This window comes from Aotus nancymaae, unplaced genomic scaffold (assembly GCF_030222135.1).
Source record: "Aotus nancymaae isolate 86718 unplaced genomic scaffold, 86718_ANA_hifiasm-v0.15.2.pri h1tg000081l, whole genome shotgun sequence".
Classification (NCBI taxonomy): domain Eukaryota; kingdom Metazoa; phylum Chordata; class Mammalia; order Primates; family Aotidae; genus Aotus; species Aotus nancymaae.
In genome coordinates, this window is record NW_026988496.1 from 1,537,398 (window position 1) to 1,551,209 (window position 13,812).

The following is a 13,812-nucleotide window of genomic DNA, read 5'->3' on the forward strand; positions in this document are numbered from 1 at the left end:
GAAAGAGTAGACGGAAGGGTGAATGAGTGGAGTTGGTCCCTGCTCTCATAGACTGTTTCCTGTTTAGTTGTACAGAAGCCCCTACCCGAAGCACCTGTTCTGGTGCCCCCAGCTCCCGAGTCCTACCTTAGTGCCCTATCTGGCACCTTCATCTTCACAAGGATAGTGCTTGTCTAGCTCTTGCCAGACTTTTTGACACCTGGCATCCTGCCCTGGAAGTCCAGGCCCCATGGCAGGGCCTCTGTCACTGGTTGCCAGACACTCTGGCTGCCAACCACCTGCCTGTCTGGGCTTCCTCCTGGCTTCTGCTGCATCCTGGTTACCCAGATGCTTGCTCTACCTGCCTGTCTAAATAGCTGGCTGGGGCTCTGCTTCTACTTCTGGGATCCTCTGCTTTACCCTGGCCCATCTGTCTGCTCTAAAAGTCCTGACTCTCCCTGTTCTAGCATCCCCTGTCACCAAAGGAGTCCAATTTCTATCACTGTCCAGCTAAAAGATTAGGTAGAGCATACTGATTAAATGCACAGGCTCTAGACTCTAATTTCCTAGATTCAAATTCTACTTCTTTCACTTACAGCTAGTTGTGTGATCTTGGGGCAAGTCACTTCATCTCTTTGAACCACAGTTGTCTCATCTGCAAAATGGGCATGATAATGATACCAACGTCAGAAGGTCACTGTGAGATTTAAAGAAGATTAGCATGCTTAATACAGTACCTGGGACCCAAGTAAATATCCAAGAACGATTTTCCCTCCTTATTGTTATGTTTCCAATATCTAGGACAAAACTGGCACTCAACAAATGTGTGTTGAGGGGGAGAAGGAAAAGAAATACCAATCAGTGGTTTTTCCATTTCCTGATCAAAGTCTATTCCATCTGCTAATTCCACTCCCACCTCAGGAGGCAAATACCTTATCACCATTTGGTTCTGTCACTCAGCTATTTCTGCAATCTCTGCAGGAATTCCTCTAGGAATCCTTTGCAGTCCAGAGCCAATAGCTTTCCTGGTCCCAATCTGCCTAGATTAATCAAAAACTCTCACAATTGCCCACTCCCACTTTTCATCTCTCTTACATGCATTTATCTTGATTCCTTCATTCCTTCCCCCCTAAATTGCAGTGACCCCAGATGTGTGGCTGTTGTGAACATTTGTGGATTACATATTTTACACATGAGCCTACTTCTCCCCACCCCACATGTATGTGCTTTCTGCATTTTCTTTCTTTTTTTCTTTTTATTTTTTTGAGACAGGGTCTCACTGAGTGCAGCGGTGCGATCTTGGCTCACTGCAAACTCCGCCTCCCAGGTCTAAGCAATTCACCCACATCAGCCTCCCGAGTAGCTGGGTTTACAGGTATGCACCACCATGCACAGGTAATTTTTGTACTTTTAGTAGAGACAGGGTTTCGCCATGTTAACCAGGCTGGTCTGGAACTCCAGACCCCAAGTGATCCGCCTGCCTCAGCCTCCTAAAGTGCTGGGATTACAGGCATGAGCCACCGAGCCTGGCCGCTTTCTGTATTTTCAGTGTCACTCAGCCCTTGTTGTCTCTGATTGTCAAGGCAACGACTGCGCGTTAACTAATGTGAACAGAGTCTTGGAGAGAGAAATGCCTCAGAAATGTTTTGTGATGAAGATGAAGGAGAGGCGCTGGAAGCAGAAGCTGCGGAGGGGGTAGGATTTGTGTCTCCACTTACTCTTCACCCCAGCAGGGACAGAAAGCATGCCTCCTCTTTCCTGTTCATTGGCTACATTCCTCTCTGAGGCCAGAGGGGCAAGCTGGACAATGCAAATGAACTTTGGATGAAACTTAGCCAAGGGGCCTCCAAAGGGAGAGCAGTGGGGCTGCTTAGGAGGGAATTGAAAAATAAGGTGGTCACGTATTTCTTAGCACCTTCTTTGTTTTCCCAAGCGGCAAACTCCTCTCCTCTCCTGGAGACTCAATACCAAAATGCAAACGCTCCCTCAGAATGTGTGCCTGAGTCTGAGAGCACTTTGCAGACTGGGTAGCCCCTGAGTCTCTAGCCTTTGGTATGATACTCAGGCTCTGGGGAATTGATCCTGCACCCATTATTTACAAAGGCCTATACAAGGCATTGTTAAACCTAGGTCAAACTGGAAGTTTTAAATCACATGCTTTGGCTGTGGGATAAGAGACATAGCAAAGAAGTGGTGATGGTTGTATGAGCATCGAAGAGCAAATGAAACTACAAGAAGCAGCCCAAAGGGGGCGAATTTAGCCAGTCTCTTGCCAACTTCCTACTATGGATCTTCTGTTGGCGTCATTTGATCCTATCCAGGAAAGCTAGGATCCCTTGTGAAGGTGGAAGTCCATTCATTCGCCTATTTCAGGGGTCTGGGTTCAGAACAGCTTGTTCGTTCAGTCTCAGCTCCCTATTTCTCTTACTCCCTCTTCCTTTCCCCCTCCCCCTATTAACGACTGAAGGTCTGTTTCCTCTTCAGGGCTGCAATTTTGCATTTGCAGTCCCCAGCAAAATTGTCATACGTGCCCACTCGGGCAGATGCCCCTAGACTCACAGAAATGTTTGTAAACTTTCAAGCCTGACTGTACTTCCCCGGACTCCTCAATGGGGCCGGCTGTTAGGGCAGGGCAGCTGACTTTTGCTAGGGACTCAGAGCTGCGGGGGGTCTGGAATTGAACTGGAAACTGAGAGGCAGAAGCCCGCTGTCGTTTCTCCCGCCCCTGCCCCCACCCCGATTTTGTGGAAGGGAAAAAGCTCAAAGAACAGTGAGGGGTTAAGCTCCTTATAAGGAAATGAACCTCCTCTTTCCTGTGCGGAAATTGTGCTTTTTGCTTCTATATGTTCAAAATACACTGTAAAAAACGATCCCCGATAGGATTCACCAAATCCAGTTCCCTAGAGCAAGGCGGCGGAGGTGGGGGGTGGGCGTCAAGTGTGAGCGAGGGGAGAGAAGAGGGGGGCGGGAATCAGGAGAGGGTGTGAAGATTTTGAAGGATGAGTCATCAAAAAGAAGCAGGGAAAGGGAACGGAACTGGTAATCCGAGCTGGGAAGGAGACGAACATTCATTAGACAAAGATCGTGTCAATCACGGTTGCTCCGCAAATGACCAGAGAGCGCCTGCCAGGCTTCTCCGACCGGAAAAAGGGTATTGGTGGGCGGTCTAAAGCTTTTGAAATCGGAAAAGGCAGAGCGCGAGCGAACGGTCAGAGCAGCCCGATGCAGCACAGGCGGGCTCCGCAGAAAGATGGCGTTTGCCATCAAGGTCACATGGCCACTTTAGGGGACTAAAACAAAATACTAGCTGAGAACAACAGTAACTGCCAACACAGGATCAGATTTTCAGAAGTAGTCTCAATTCTAAGTGTCTTTTTCCAATTAGAATAGTAAGCACATTTATTTGTATTTGTCAGAACACATGTCCTAAGTCATCAAAACTATGTGAAGGGGTGGAGTTTCACCGGGGGTCTTCTCTTTCCGGGAGCCTGAAAAGGGTGGGAGGAGGGTGGGGGAAACCCAAGGGCCAGGGTGACTACAGAACCAGAAACTGGCACGTGCCAGGGCAGAAGGCGCCCACTAGAGTCTCTGTGCTGATAGCAGTATGGGAAACCGTTTCCACCAGGGACTGTTAAAACTCACTAAATCTATTAGACTGGTGCAAAAGTAATTGCGGTTTTTGCCGTTAAAGGTAATTGCAAAAACCGCAATTACTTTTGCACCAACCTTCAGGTTCATGTCTAGGCAGTTTGGTCTAACTTCTGACTTCTCATGAATTGGGGAAGGTTGCCCTGGCAAAAAAGGATTTACTTAGGTGCCTGTAAGTACCAGATAACTTCCTCTATGATTTTTTTTTTTTTTTACTTTTATTTATTTATTTAAGACAGGGTTTCACCATGTTGGCCAGACTGGTCTTGAACTCCTGACCTCAGGTGATCTGCCCACCTCGGCCTCCCAAAGCGCTGAGATTACAGGCGTGAGCCACTATGCCCGACCTTATTTTTTTTTTTAATTGAGACAGAGTTTCACTCTTGTTGCCCAGGCTGGAGTGCAATGGGCAGCATCTCGGCTCACCGCAACCTCCGCCTCCTGGGTTCAAACGATTCTCCTGCCTCAGCCTCCCGAGTAGATGGGATTACAGGTGCCTGCCACCACGCCTGGCTAATTTTTTTGTATTTTAGTGCAGATGGGGTTTCACCATGTTGGCCAGGCTGGTCTCGAACTCCTGACCTGCCTCAGCTTCCCAAACTCACACTTTAAGGGTACCTAGGAATGGAAGTAGTGGCAGAAGGATTAACCTTTTCATTAGCTCAGTTTTATCCTTACTCAACTCTAGTCATCCCAGTTCAAGCCATACCCTCAAGCTATGCTCTACTAATACTGCTTTATTAGTGCTGGGATTACAGGCATGAGCCACCAGGCCTGGCATCCTCTATGGTTAAGCTTTATTTATTATTATTTTTGAGGTGGAATCTCACTCTGTCATCCAGGCTGGAGTGCAGTGGCTCAGCTCGGTGCAACCTCCACCTCCTGGGTTCAAGCGATTGTCCAGCCTCAGCCTGCCGAGTAGCTGGAATTACAGGAGTGTGCCACCATGCCCGGCTAATTTTTTTTTTTTTTTCAGTAGAGACAGGGTTTCACCATGTTGGCCAGGCTGGTCTCAAACTCCTGACCTCAGGTGATTCCCCCACCTTGGCCTCCCACAGTGCTTTACAGGTGGGAGCCATCAGGCCCAGCCAACTATGGTTAAACTTCAGTTGATACAGGATAAGAAATGTGAACATTCTGAGCCCATTTGTTTATGTGTTCTCTTGTGACCTTTTTTGGTTACTTTCTTATCCATTAGTGTCCTAGCAAATGTTACTTTTCAAAAATTACAGCTTTGTCTTAACTAAAAGATAAAAAAGAATTTATTTACTTCTTAGCCGGTACAGTTAGAGAGCCTGCACTCTGGCAGCCCTGTAATATAGGGACCAGGGAAGAACTGAGGCAGATAAAAATAACGATCCATGAATTGAAGCCTTCTAATCTAGCTGATGATTTCTTTCTTTTGCACTTCTGCCATTTTCATTCCCCTCACCTGCAATTGACAATCCAAACTGAGAGCTGGTCCAGGATTCTCCAGCACCCAGAAGAGCCTGAGTGGGCACAACTGAAACTCACACTTTAAGGGTACCTAGGAATGGAAGTAGTGGCAGAAGGATTAACCTTTTCATTAGCTCAGTTTTATCCTTACTCAACTCTAGTCATCCCAGTTCAAGCCATACCCTCAAGCTATGCTCTACTAATACTGCTTTATAAGGCATCATCAGACCACTCCAGTTTCTCTTTGTTTGTTGTTGTCATTTTTGAGACAGAGTCTCACGCTGTCACCCAGGCTGGAGTGCAGTGGTGCAGTCTCGGTTCACTGCAACCTCTGCCTCCCAAATTCAAGCAATTCTCCTGACTCAGCCTCCAGAGTAGCTGGGATTACAGGCATCCACCACATGCCTGGCTAATTTTTTGTGTTTTTTGTACAGACAGGTTTTCACCATGTTGGCCAGGCTGGTCTAAAAAATTCCTGACCTCAAGTGATCTGCCCACCTCGGCTTCCCAAAGTGCTGGGATTACAGGTGTGGCCCACTGTGCCAGGCCTCAGTGTCAGTTTTATTTATCCTTTTGAATCTATTCAGGAATGGGGCTTGAGAGGAAAAGGGGGCCACCATCTGTTCTAATATCTGAGTCACTGTTTCTCCCTCTCCTAACCTTTATGAGGGGCTGTAGTTTGAAATGAACAGGTTTCTTATGGAAGAGCTATTCTAGCTCAGTCATTCTAGAATAGTATAGCCCACTCAGGAAGAAGCAACACTTAACCTTGAGCTCAGTGGGGAACAAGACTCATTTACTATTTCTCCCTTGACCACCCTAGACAATTATGACAATTTCTCTTGGTCACGTCTGTGAGAGAGGTGTTGTAATCATCTCTTGTAGATCCTCGAGCCATCATAAGAGAATGTGTGTGGGTGGAGAGAAAGGGACATGCAAACCGGATCCTGTAGTATTCTAGGGAAAGTATTCTGGGGGAAGATATTCTGTTTACCCCAGGGGTACTCGGGAAAAATAGAGACTTTGGTAACATAGGAAAGGATGGCCATGAGGCCTGGTGCAGGACTTTCCCTTTCCTCCTCTTCTTTTCCATTTACACCCAGACCGCAGAGTGCCTCTGAATGGCTGGCTCTATCCTACTGGAAGGAAGATAGCCCCATCCCTAGATGCTGGGCAGCAGTTCAGTGCTCTCGATTTAGGAAGGAGGGGGAAGGCGGCTTCTACAAGAGGGTGCTATATTTTGTTTCTGACACCAGGTGGCACCAAATCATAACCATAGCTCCAAAGGACCGATCAGGATACGGACCTTGAGAGCCCTTGAACTATTTTCCTCTCCCTCCCCGCTCCCTAAGTGGAATTGAAGAATATGAAGCCTTTCAGATATAGTGGATGACCCTCCTTCAATGAAAACTCTTGAATTCTTAAGCCAGAGCCACTTACAGCTGAAGATTTTTAGAATTTATTATTAATATTATTTTTCCGACGGAGTTTCACTCTTGTCACCCGGGCTGGAGTGCAATGGCGTGATCTTGTCTCACTGCAACCTCCACCTCCCCTGGTTCAAGCGATTCTCCTGCTTCAGCCTCCTGAGTAGCTGGGATTACAGGCGCCTGCCACCACGCCCGGCTAATTTTTGTATTTTTGGTAGAGATGGGGTTTCACCATGTTGGCAAGGCTGGTCTTGAACTCTTGACCTCAGGTGATCTGCCCTGCTCAGTCTCCTAAAGTGCTGGGATTACAGGCATGAGCCACCGCGCCTGGCCGATTTTTAGGATTTAAATGTGGCCTTAGTCCCTGCTCTTTCCAGAGACCTATTTTTCAGCTTTAGAAAAGGAAAAAGCTGATTTTCCTAGAATCTTTCTGGACGCCTCCACCCTCCAGAAGAGTTGTTTTTCTCCAAGGACATCAGTTGAAGAACAACAGACATGAGACCTTGGGGGCTCTGCTTAAATTCTGGTTCTCCTACTGAAGGACTGAATGCTCTACCCTGGGCATGCTGAGAATGACCGTGTCTAAAAAAGTTGTGATGTGGCTGAGCAGCCTCTTTACCTCTCACAATCATATAGGCCTGCTTCCAGCACCTCAGATACGTTCCATAAATACCCATTCCTAGACTCCTCCACCTGGAATGCTGTCCTCTCTCAGCTGTGTCCATCTGTCAGATCCATCCCATTTGTCAGGGTACAGATCAAATTCTTTGAAGCCTCTCTTTTGGTTTCCTCCAGTCTGAAGGGCCTGCTCCCGCATCTGAATTACCCTAACGACTTGGGCCATTTGCCCTGTTATAGTTTATACCACGGCTATTTGTGAACTTGTCTCCCCTACAGAACTGTGAGCTCCCTGAGGGCAAAGACTATATCGTATTTATCTTTTTATAACCTATACTGAGGAATGCAGTAGGCACTCAGTCATAATAATAATAACTTACATTTGTATAATGCTTACAGTTTCTGAAGCACATTCACATACATTTTCTCATTTAATCCTCATTTAATCAATGACCCTGTGAGGTAGGTGTAATCATCCTGTCCCTATTTTACAGATGAGCAAACAGACTCAGAGATGTTAAACACTTCAACCAAGGTCACCCAGTTAGGAAGAGGCAGAGATGGATCTGAATGCAGGTTTTCTGACCCTAAGTCCAGTTATTTCAACTTTCTACATCTGAGCTGTTGTTGGAAAATTCCTTTTTGGAGCCTGGAGCCACAGGGCTCATCCTGGGGGCTGGGGAGAAGGGAGGAGAAGATCTAAAGGTCAAACTCCTCTCCTTTCGTTCCCACTCCCTTCTCCTCCCCACTCCCTGTTTCCAAAAAGAATTTCAGAATGCAATGTTGTTTTGTTTAAGAGTGCCCTGGTGTGAGATGTCCTTGTAGATAAGAAGGAAATATGAGGGGTGAAGACGGGACAGTTGGGTGTATTCACAGCTGGTGACTAATGGATCTTTGTCAGCCTGGAGGGAGGTCCTGTGCCTAGCCAATAATTTAATTAATGACTTGGATGAGGACATTGATGGCACGCTGATCAAATCTGCAAATGACATGACGCTGGCTTCAGAAAGATTCCAAGAGGCCATAATGAACCGGGAAGATGAAATGTAAAGTTTCATAATCAAGTTTTTAAAACCAAATGCTAAGTGCAAGGTAGGAGAGACCGTGTGTGGAAAGATTTTAAGTGTTTGAAATGATTGTAAGCTCATTATTTTTGACACTAGCTGCCCCAAATGCTAATATGTTAGGGTCTGGAATGGGGGAGATCACAGTTCTGCTTTCCTCTCTGCTTATTAGACCACAGTGGATGATTGTCTTTAGCCTTGGATCACCATGTATGAATAGGGATGTTTGCAACCTGGAGCACGTACAAAAGTGAGAGACCAGGAGTGTGGGAAGACTTGAAAATCATTGTGTATGAACGACTGGAGCTCTTTAACCTGGAGTAGGGATCAACAGGGTGATGATGATGGTTCAGGATCCAGTTTTCAAATACAGGTATTGGGGCAGGGCAAGGTGGTTCATGCCTATAGTTCCAGCACTTTGGGAGGCTAAGGTGGGAGGATCGCAAGAGCCCAGGAGTTGGAGACCAGCCTGGGCAATATAGCGAGACTCCTTCTCTATAAAAATATTAAAAAAAAAATTTGGGCCGGGCACGGTGGCTCATGCCTGTAATCCCAGCACTTTGGGAGGCCAAGGTGGGCAGATCACAAGGTCAAGAGATCGAGATCATCCTGGCCAACATGGTGAAACCCCATCTCTGTTAAAAATACAAAAATTAGGTGGGTGTGGTGGTTCGCGCCTGTAGTCCCAGCTAGTCGGGAGGCTGAGGCAAGAGAATCACTTGAACCCAGGAGATGAAGGTTGGCAGTGAGCTGAGATCATGCCACTGTACTCCAGCCTGGGCAACAGAGCAAGACTCTGTCTAAAAAAAATTGTTTTTTTTTTTAATTTTAAAAAGAGAAAACAAATACAAGTACTGGAATATCATCATATATAAGGGGGATTCACCTCGTTTTACTTTGTAAGAGCATGCAACAGGAGCAATGGGTGGGTGCTGTGGGAAAGCTGATTTTGAATCAACATAAGGTAGAACTTCATAATGGTTTGAGATACTAAAATATGCAATAGTCTTTTTTGGGAGGACAAGAATTTCCCATCAATGGAAGTATTTAAGCAGAGGCAAAATAACTACTTGGCAAAGAGATTGCAGAAGGGAATCAAGCACCAGATCATAAGGGAGGGGAACTAGGTAACCATTAAGGCTTCTTCTTTTTTTTTTTTTTTTTTTGAGTCAGGGTCTCTCTCTGTCACCCAGGTTGGAGTGCAGCAACTAAATCACAGCTCACTGTAGCCTCAACCTCCTGGGTTCAAGTGATCCTCCCACCTCAGCCTCCTGAGTAGCTGGGACCACAGGCATGTACCACCATGCCTGGTTAATTGTTTTGTTTTTTTGTAGAGACAAGAGTGTTCCTATCTTGCCCATGCGGGTCTCAAACACCTGGGCTCGAGATCCTCCCACCTCGGCCTTCCAAAGTGCTGAGATTATAGGTGTGAGCCACCGCACCTGGCCTAAAGCTACTTCTGACACTATAATTTTGAAATTCAAGTGGTGGGGGGGATAGAGGCGAAAATAGTTGTAGCCCTCAGAGTAGGTACCTCTGAACTAGTTATTATCTTTGCTTCCAGTCTTTCCTCCTCCAGCCCACTCTGCACGTAGGCTCTAGAAATATTTTCTTAAATACTCTACCATGAGACCTTTCAGCTCAAGTATGATAGAATCTCAGTAACCATAAAGGTCATCTGGTTCAGTCCTTTATCAGATGCTTTCATTGTCTTTGCATCACACACATGGAGTCCCTGCTTGAATATTTCTAGTGATGGAGAGCTGCCTACTTTTAGGGGCAATCCATTTTAATTGCAGAGAGTACTACTAACACTAGAAATTTCTTCCCAAATACAGCAAAAGGCTTATGTTTAGATGTTGGGGTTAGGACATTTTTCTTCTGTTTTTGAAACTGTTGGTAATACATTTTAACGGACTTCAAGAGGCTGGAATCAGGAGATGAAATTTTATTATCATTTTTCACTAAAAAAAAGAGAGGAAAAGGAGCATCTTCCTTATGTTGAACCCAAACCCGCTTTCCCATAATTTCCATCCATTAGATCTTGGAGCCCTTGAAGTCATGCAGAACAAATGTACTGTGAACCCGGTAATGATTTGCTGACAGTAGACAAATTTCTCCTGGGATTCTTCAGTCCTCTCACTCTTCTCTGGATATACTTTTGTTAACATCTTCCTTGAAGTCTGGTGCTCATAACTGAACACCGGACATCAGATGTGATCTGATCAGTGCAGAATAGCACAAGATGATCACCTCCTTTGTTCTGAAAGTTGTACTCTTGGTAATATGGCCCAAGGTCACAATGCTTTTTATAGCTACCAAAACCACACTTTCAACTCATGAGCTTTCATTCATTCTAAAACCCCTCTAAGCCATATCTCTCACATCTTACATTTGTACCGCCACATTTAGAAGTTCAAATAAGGGACTTTACCAACTTTGTGTAACTTGTAAATTTGACCTAGTGACATTAAAACAGAACTATTTTGTGTGTAGTCATTCAACCAGTTAAGAATTCGCCTAGGTTTACCTTTACCCACCCCACACGTATCCATATTGTCCCCAAAGCATTGAGAGAATGTTTGGTTAAACTCCAGATGCACTATGGGTGATAACTTTCCCTCCTCTACCTGTTCAGTCACTCTGTCAAAGGAAATGAACTCAGCGGGGCATGATTTGTTTTTCCTGAATCCATGTGGGGATTGAGTGATCGTCACTTCCTTTTGTAAGTGCTTACCAGCCATCCTTTTAATCATTTGTTGTAGAATCTTGCCACAATCAATATCAAATGTATTGATCTATAATTTGTGGAGTTTACCTTTTCCCATCTCTAAAAGTGGGGCCATGTTTGCCCATCTCAAGGCAGCAGCGCGAATCTCTGCTCTTCTCCATGGGGTTTTCAGGGCCACCACCAGATGTCCTGCAACTTAAGCTGCAAGTCCTTGAAGTGCCCTGGGATGTTACTGACTCAGACAATGAGATGGAGTTACTCAGGGCGGCTAATGGCTCTCTTAGACTAGACTGCCTTCAGGAGCTTCTCTCTGGTGTTCACCTTGTCCTTTCTAGTCTGAAAATCCTTTTCCTTGCAGAAGAGAAGGAATGAAAGAGGAGCTGAGGAGGTTTTGTTTTTTCATCATAACACCATTCACAAAAGAGTTCAGTCAGTGTGTCCAGTTGCTCGTCCAATAATAGCCAAACTCTTCTGCTGTGAAGATTTTCATGAGCTGCCTCGCCAAGCTGATTTCCCACCATTTTGGTCAGTCCCCTTAAGCATACCTAGACCTTCTCATCTCCGTGATTTGGCTGAGGTTTCTCCCCAATTTGCAATGCCTGCTACTCTACCCATTCACCCACCCCAATCCCACCATAGCCTTTCTTACAATTTCTCCAATCCCTTTAACTTTTACCATACAATTGAAGCACATGCATTTCATTCATTTGATCATGGTTCTGTTTTTCCTTCTTGACAGTACGCAACCCAAAATGGGTGTCTTCTATGCCCCATAGCATGTAAACTAGCACAGGGCCAGGCCTACAATCCTGGTAACCATACTTCAAGCTATGGAGATTTCTGCAATGACCAACCTCTGACCCTTCACACACACTACAAATTCCGATCATATGACAGCTATGTCCAGCTCCTTAAGGACTAAAATAGAAACCAGATAAATCTAGGGATGCGGACTAGGCACTAATGCTTTTTGCAATGTGAAATAAAATCCAAGTATATCCTCAGCTTCTCTTCAAACAAGGAGCTGGGCTTTTTAGCTGGGCCTGGGGCTGTCAGTCAGCAACAGGGCTGACAACCTGAAGCTACATGGGCACAGAACTGTCAATTAGATTGAAATCCTGCCTGTCTTGGAGGTCACATCTTCCACCTAGGCCTTTCAAAGGTGTGAAGACCAATTGTAATCTCTCGCCGATGGGTCCCTAATAGGGTTGGGGCTGGTTTTGCTACCGTGCCTTGACTTCTTAGTGGAGAGTCTGTGTCTAAATCTTCCCAGAATAGAGAGCCCTCCTAACTTGGAGGTACACTCCCCACTCCAGAACAGAAGGCTAGGCATGGTCTCAAATAGGAGGCCACAGTATCTCAAATGGAACAATCAAAGGTTGGAATCTAAGAACAAAGACTCTGAATTGACCTCAAAAAGTCATGTAGCACTTTGGGAGCCCGAGGTGGGAGGATTGCTTGAGTCCAGGAGTTCGAGACCAGCCTGGGCAACATGGTGAAACCCCGTCTCTATTAAAAAAAAAAAAGAAGGTCACAGAATCTAGCCCTCTGCTCTCAGGAAGATGGGAAATACCAGTGCTTCCCTTAGTAGCCATTCACTCAATTTGGCAACTGTGATTGAGGACTCACTAGGTGCTTGTGATCATTTCCTGTTCATAACAAAATTCTTCCTTGTATTTCACTAGATCTCATTTTCCCCTCTATCATTCTCAAAAGAAATGGAGAACAGGTCATCAGCTCTGTCCTTATTTAGCAGTTACATTTTGAAGATGAGTATAGCACACTTGTCACATGGTAGGTGCTCTACAACCATTGAATGCTACCTCATCAGCTTTTTCCTTTCTGAAACACACACACACACACACACACACACACACACACACTCTACCTAGTCCTGTGGCATTATTTATGCTCTTCTCCAGACCCTCTAGCTTTCCACATATGCTAAAAATGTGTTGACCAAGGGTAGACCCATCATGCTTTGAAAGGTATGACCAATGGCAGGTAGAGTGGAACAACTGAATGGGACCATGGCAAGGGTCAGGTAGTGCTGGGTGGCATTCTAGTCTGTTTCTAACACTAACTGTGACAGGCTTTTCTGGGCCCAGTTCCCCAACTATAAAATAAATGGGTTGGACTAGATGACTCTCGGGTGACTTGGTTCTAAAACTCACACTTGGATGACTTCTCAGCTCCTCCATGCTGTGTTTTTGTTACTATATGCTAGTATTCACATTAGTTTTGGAAAAAAGAAAGACAGGCGGGAGGAAAGGAGGGAGAAAACCAGTTTTACACCATGGACTCCCTTGTGTTGCACCCTGACACCATCTCCCCAGTTCTTTTTTTTAACTATGCTTGTGTCAAGTCAATTACTGCCCGTCTCCCTTGTCCAGTGTACCATATTAGTGTATTCGTTCTGGGTTTTGGTCTTTGTACACACTACCTGTGTTCGTCCTCTCTCAACATGGTCCTGCTTGTGATGGTTCATCTCCCTCATTTTGCCGGGGTCATTTGAAGAATTCTATTCCTGCTTTCTCAAGCATCAGCAACCCCACCCAACTGTCATACCTGTAGAGCCCACTCCCAGTTCAGTCTTTCAAGTCACTGAGAATAATATGAAATCTCATGATGCTAACCCTATGGGGCCCCACTGAATCCATGCCCCAGGGTTGACAGGGAGTCACTAATCACAATCCCGTGGAGAAATTGCTCCCAGGGCCCCAGTGACTTCTCCAGTTCTAATTCACAGAGCAGCAAACAAGTATCCCTGGGGAAGGAGAGGGCCTCTGCTCTGTCAGTCACTCAAGGCCGGGGAGTCCACGTCTGACGCGGCACTGGATTCAGATAGGAGAAAGAATTTCAGCATGCTAGAGGTCAAACCTCCTCCCAGCCCCCAGTCCAAGGT

The 13,812-nt window shown here is 45.7% G+C and overlaps 1 long non-coding RNA gene across 1 annotated transcript in view; it reads left to right on the forward strand.

Moving 5' to 3' along the window:
* LOC105732808 (uncharacterized) overlaps nt 1-13,812 on the forward strand; it is a 36,446-nt gene that overhangs the window by 13,701 nt on the left and 8,933 nt on the right. Inside the window, exon 2 of the long non-coding RNA XR_010339681.1 lies at nt 1,252-1,354. This is a non-coding gene — a long non-coding RNA (uncharacterized LOC105732808). The remainder of the gene's footprint in view (nt 1-1,251; nt 1,355-13,812) is intronic.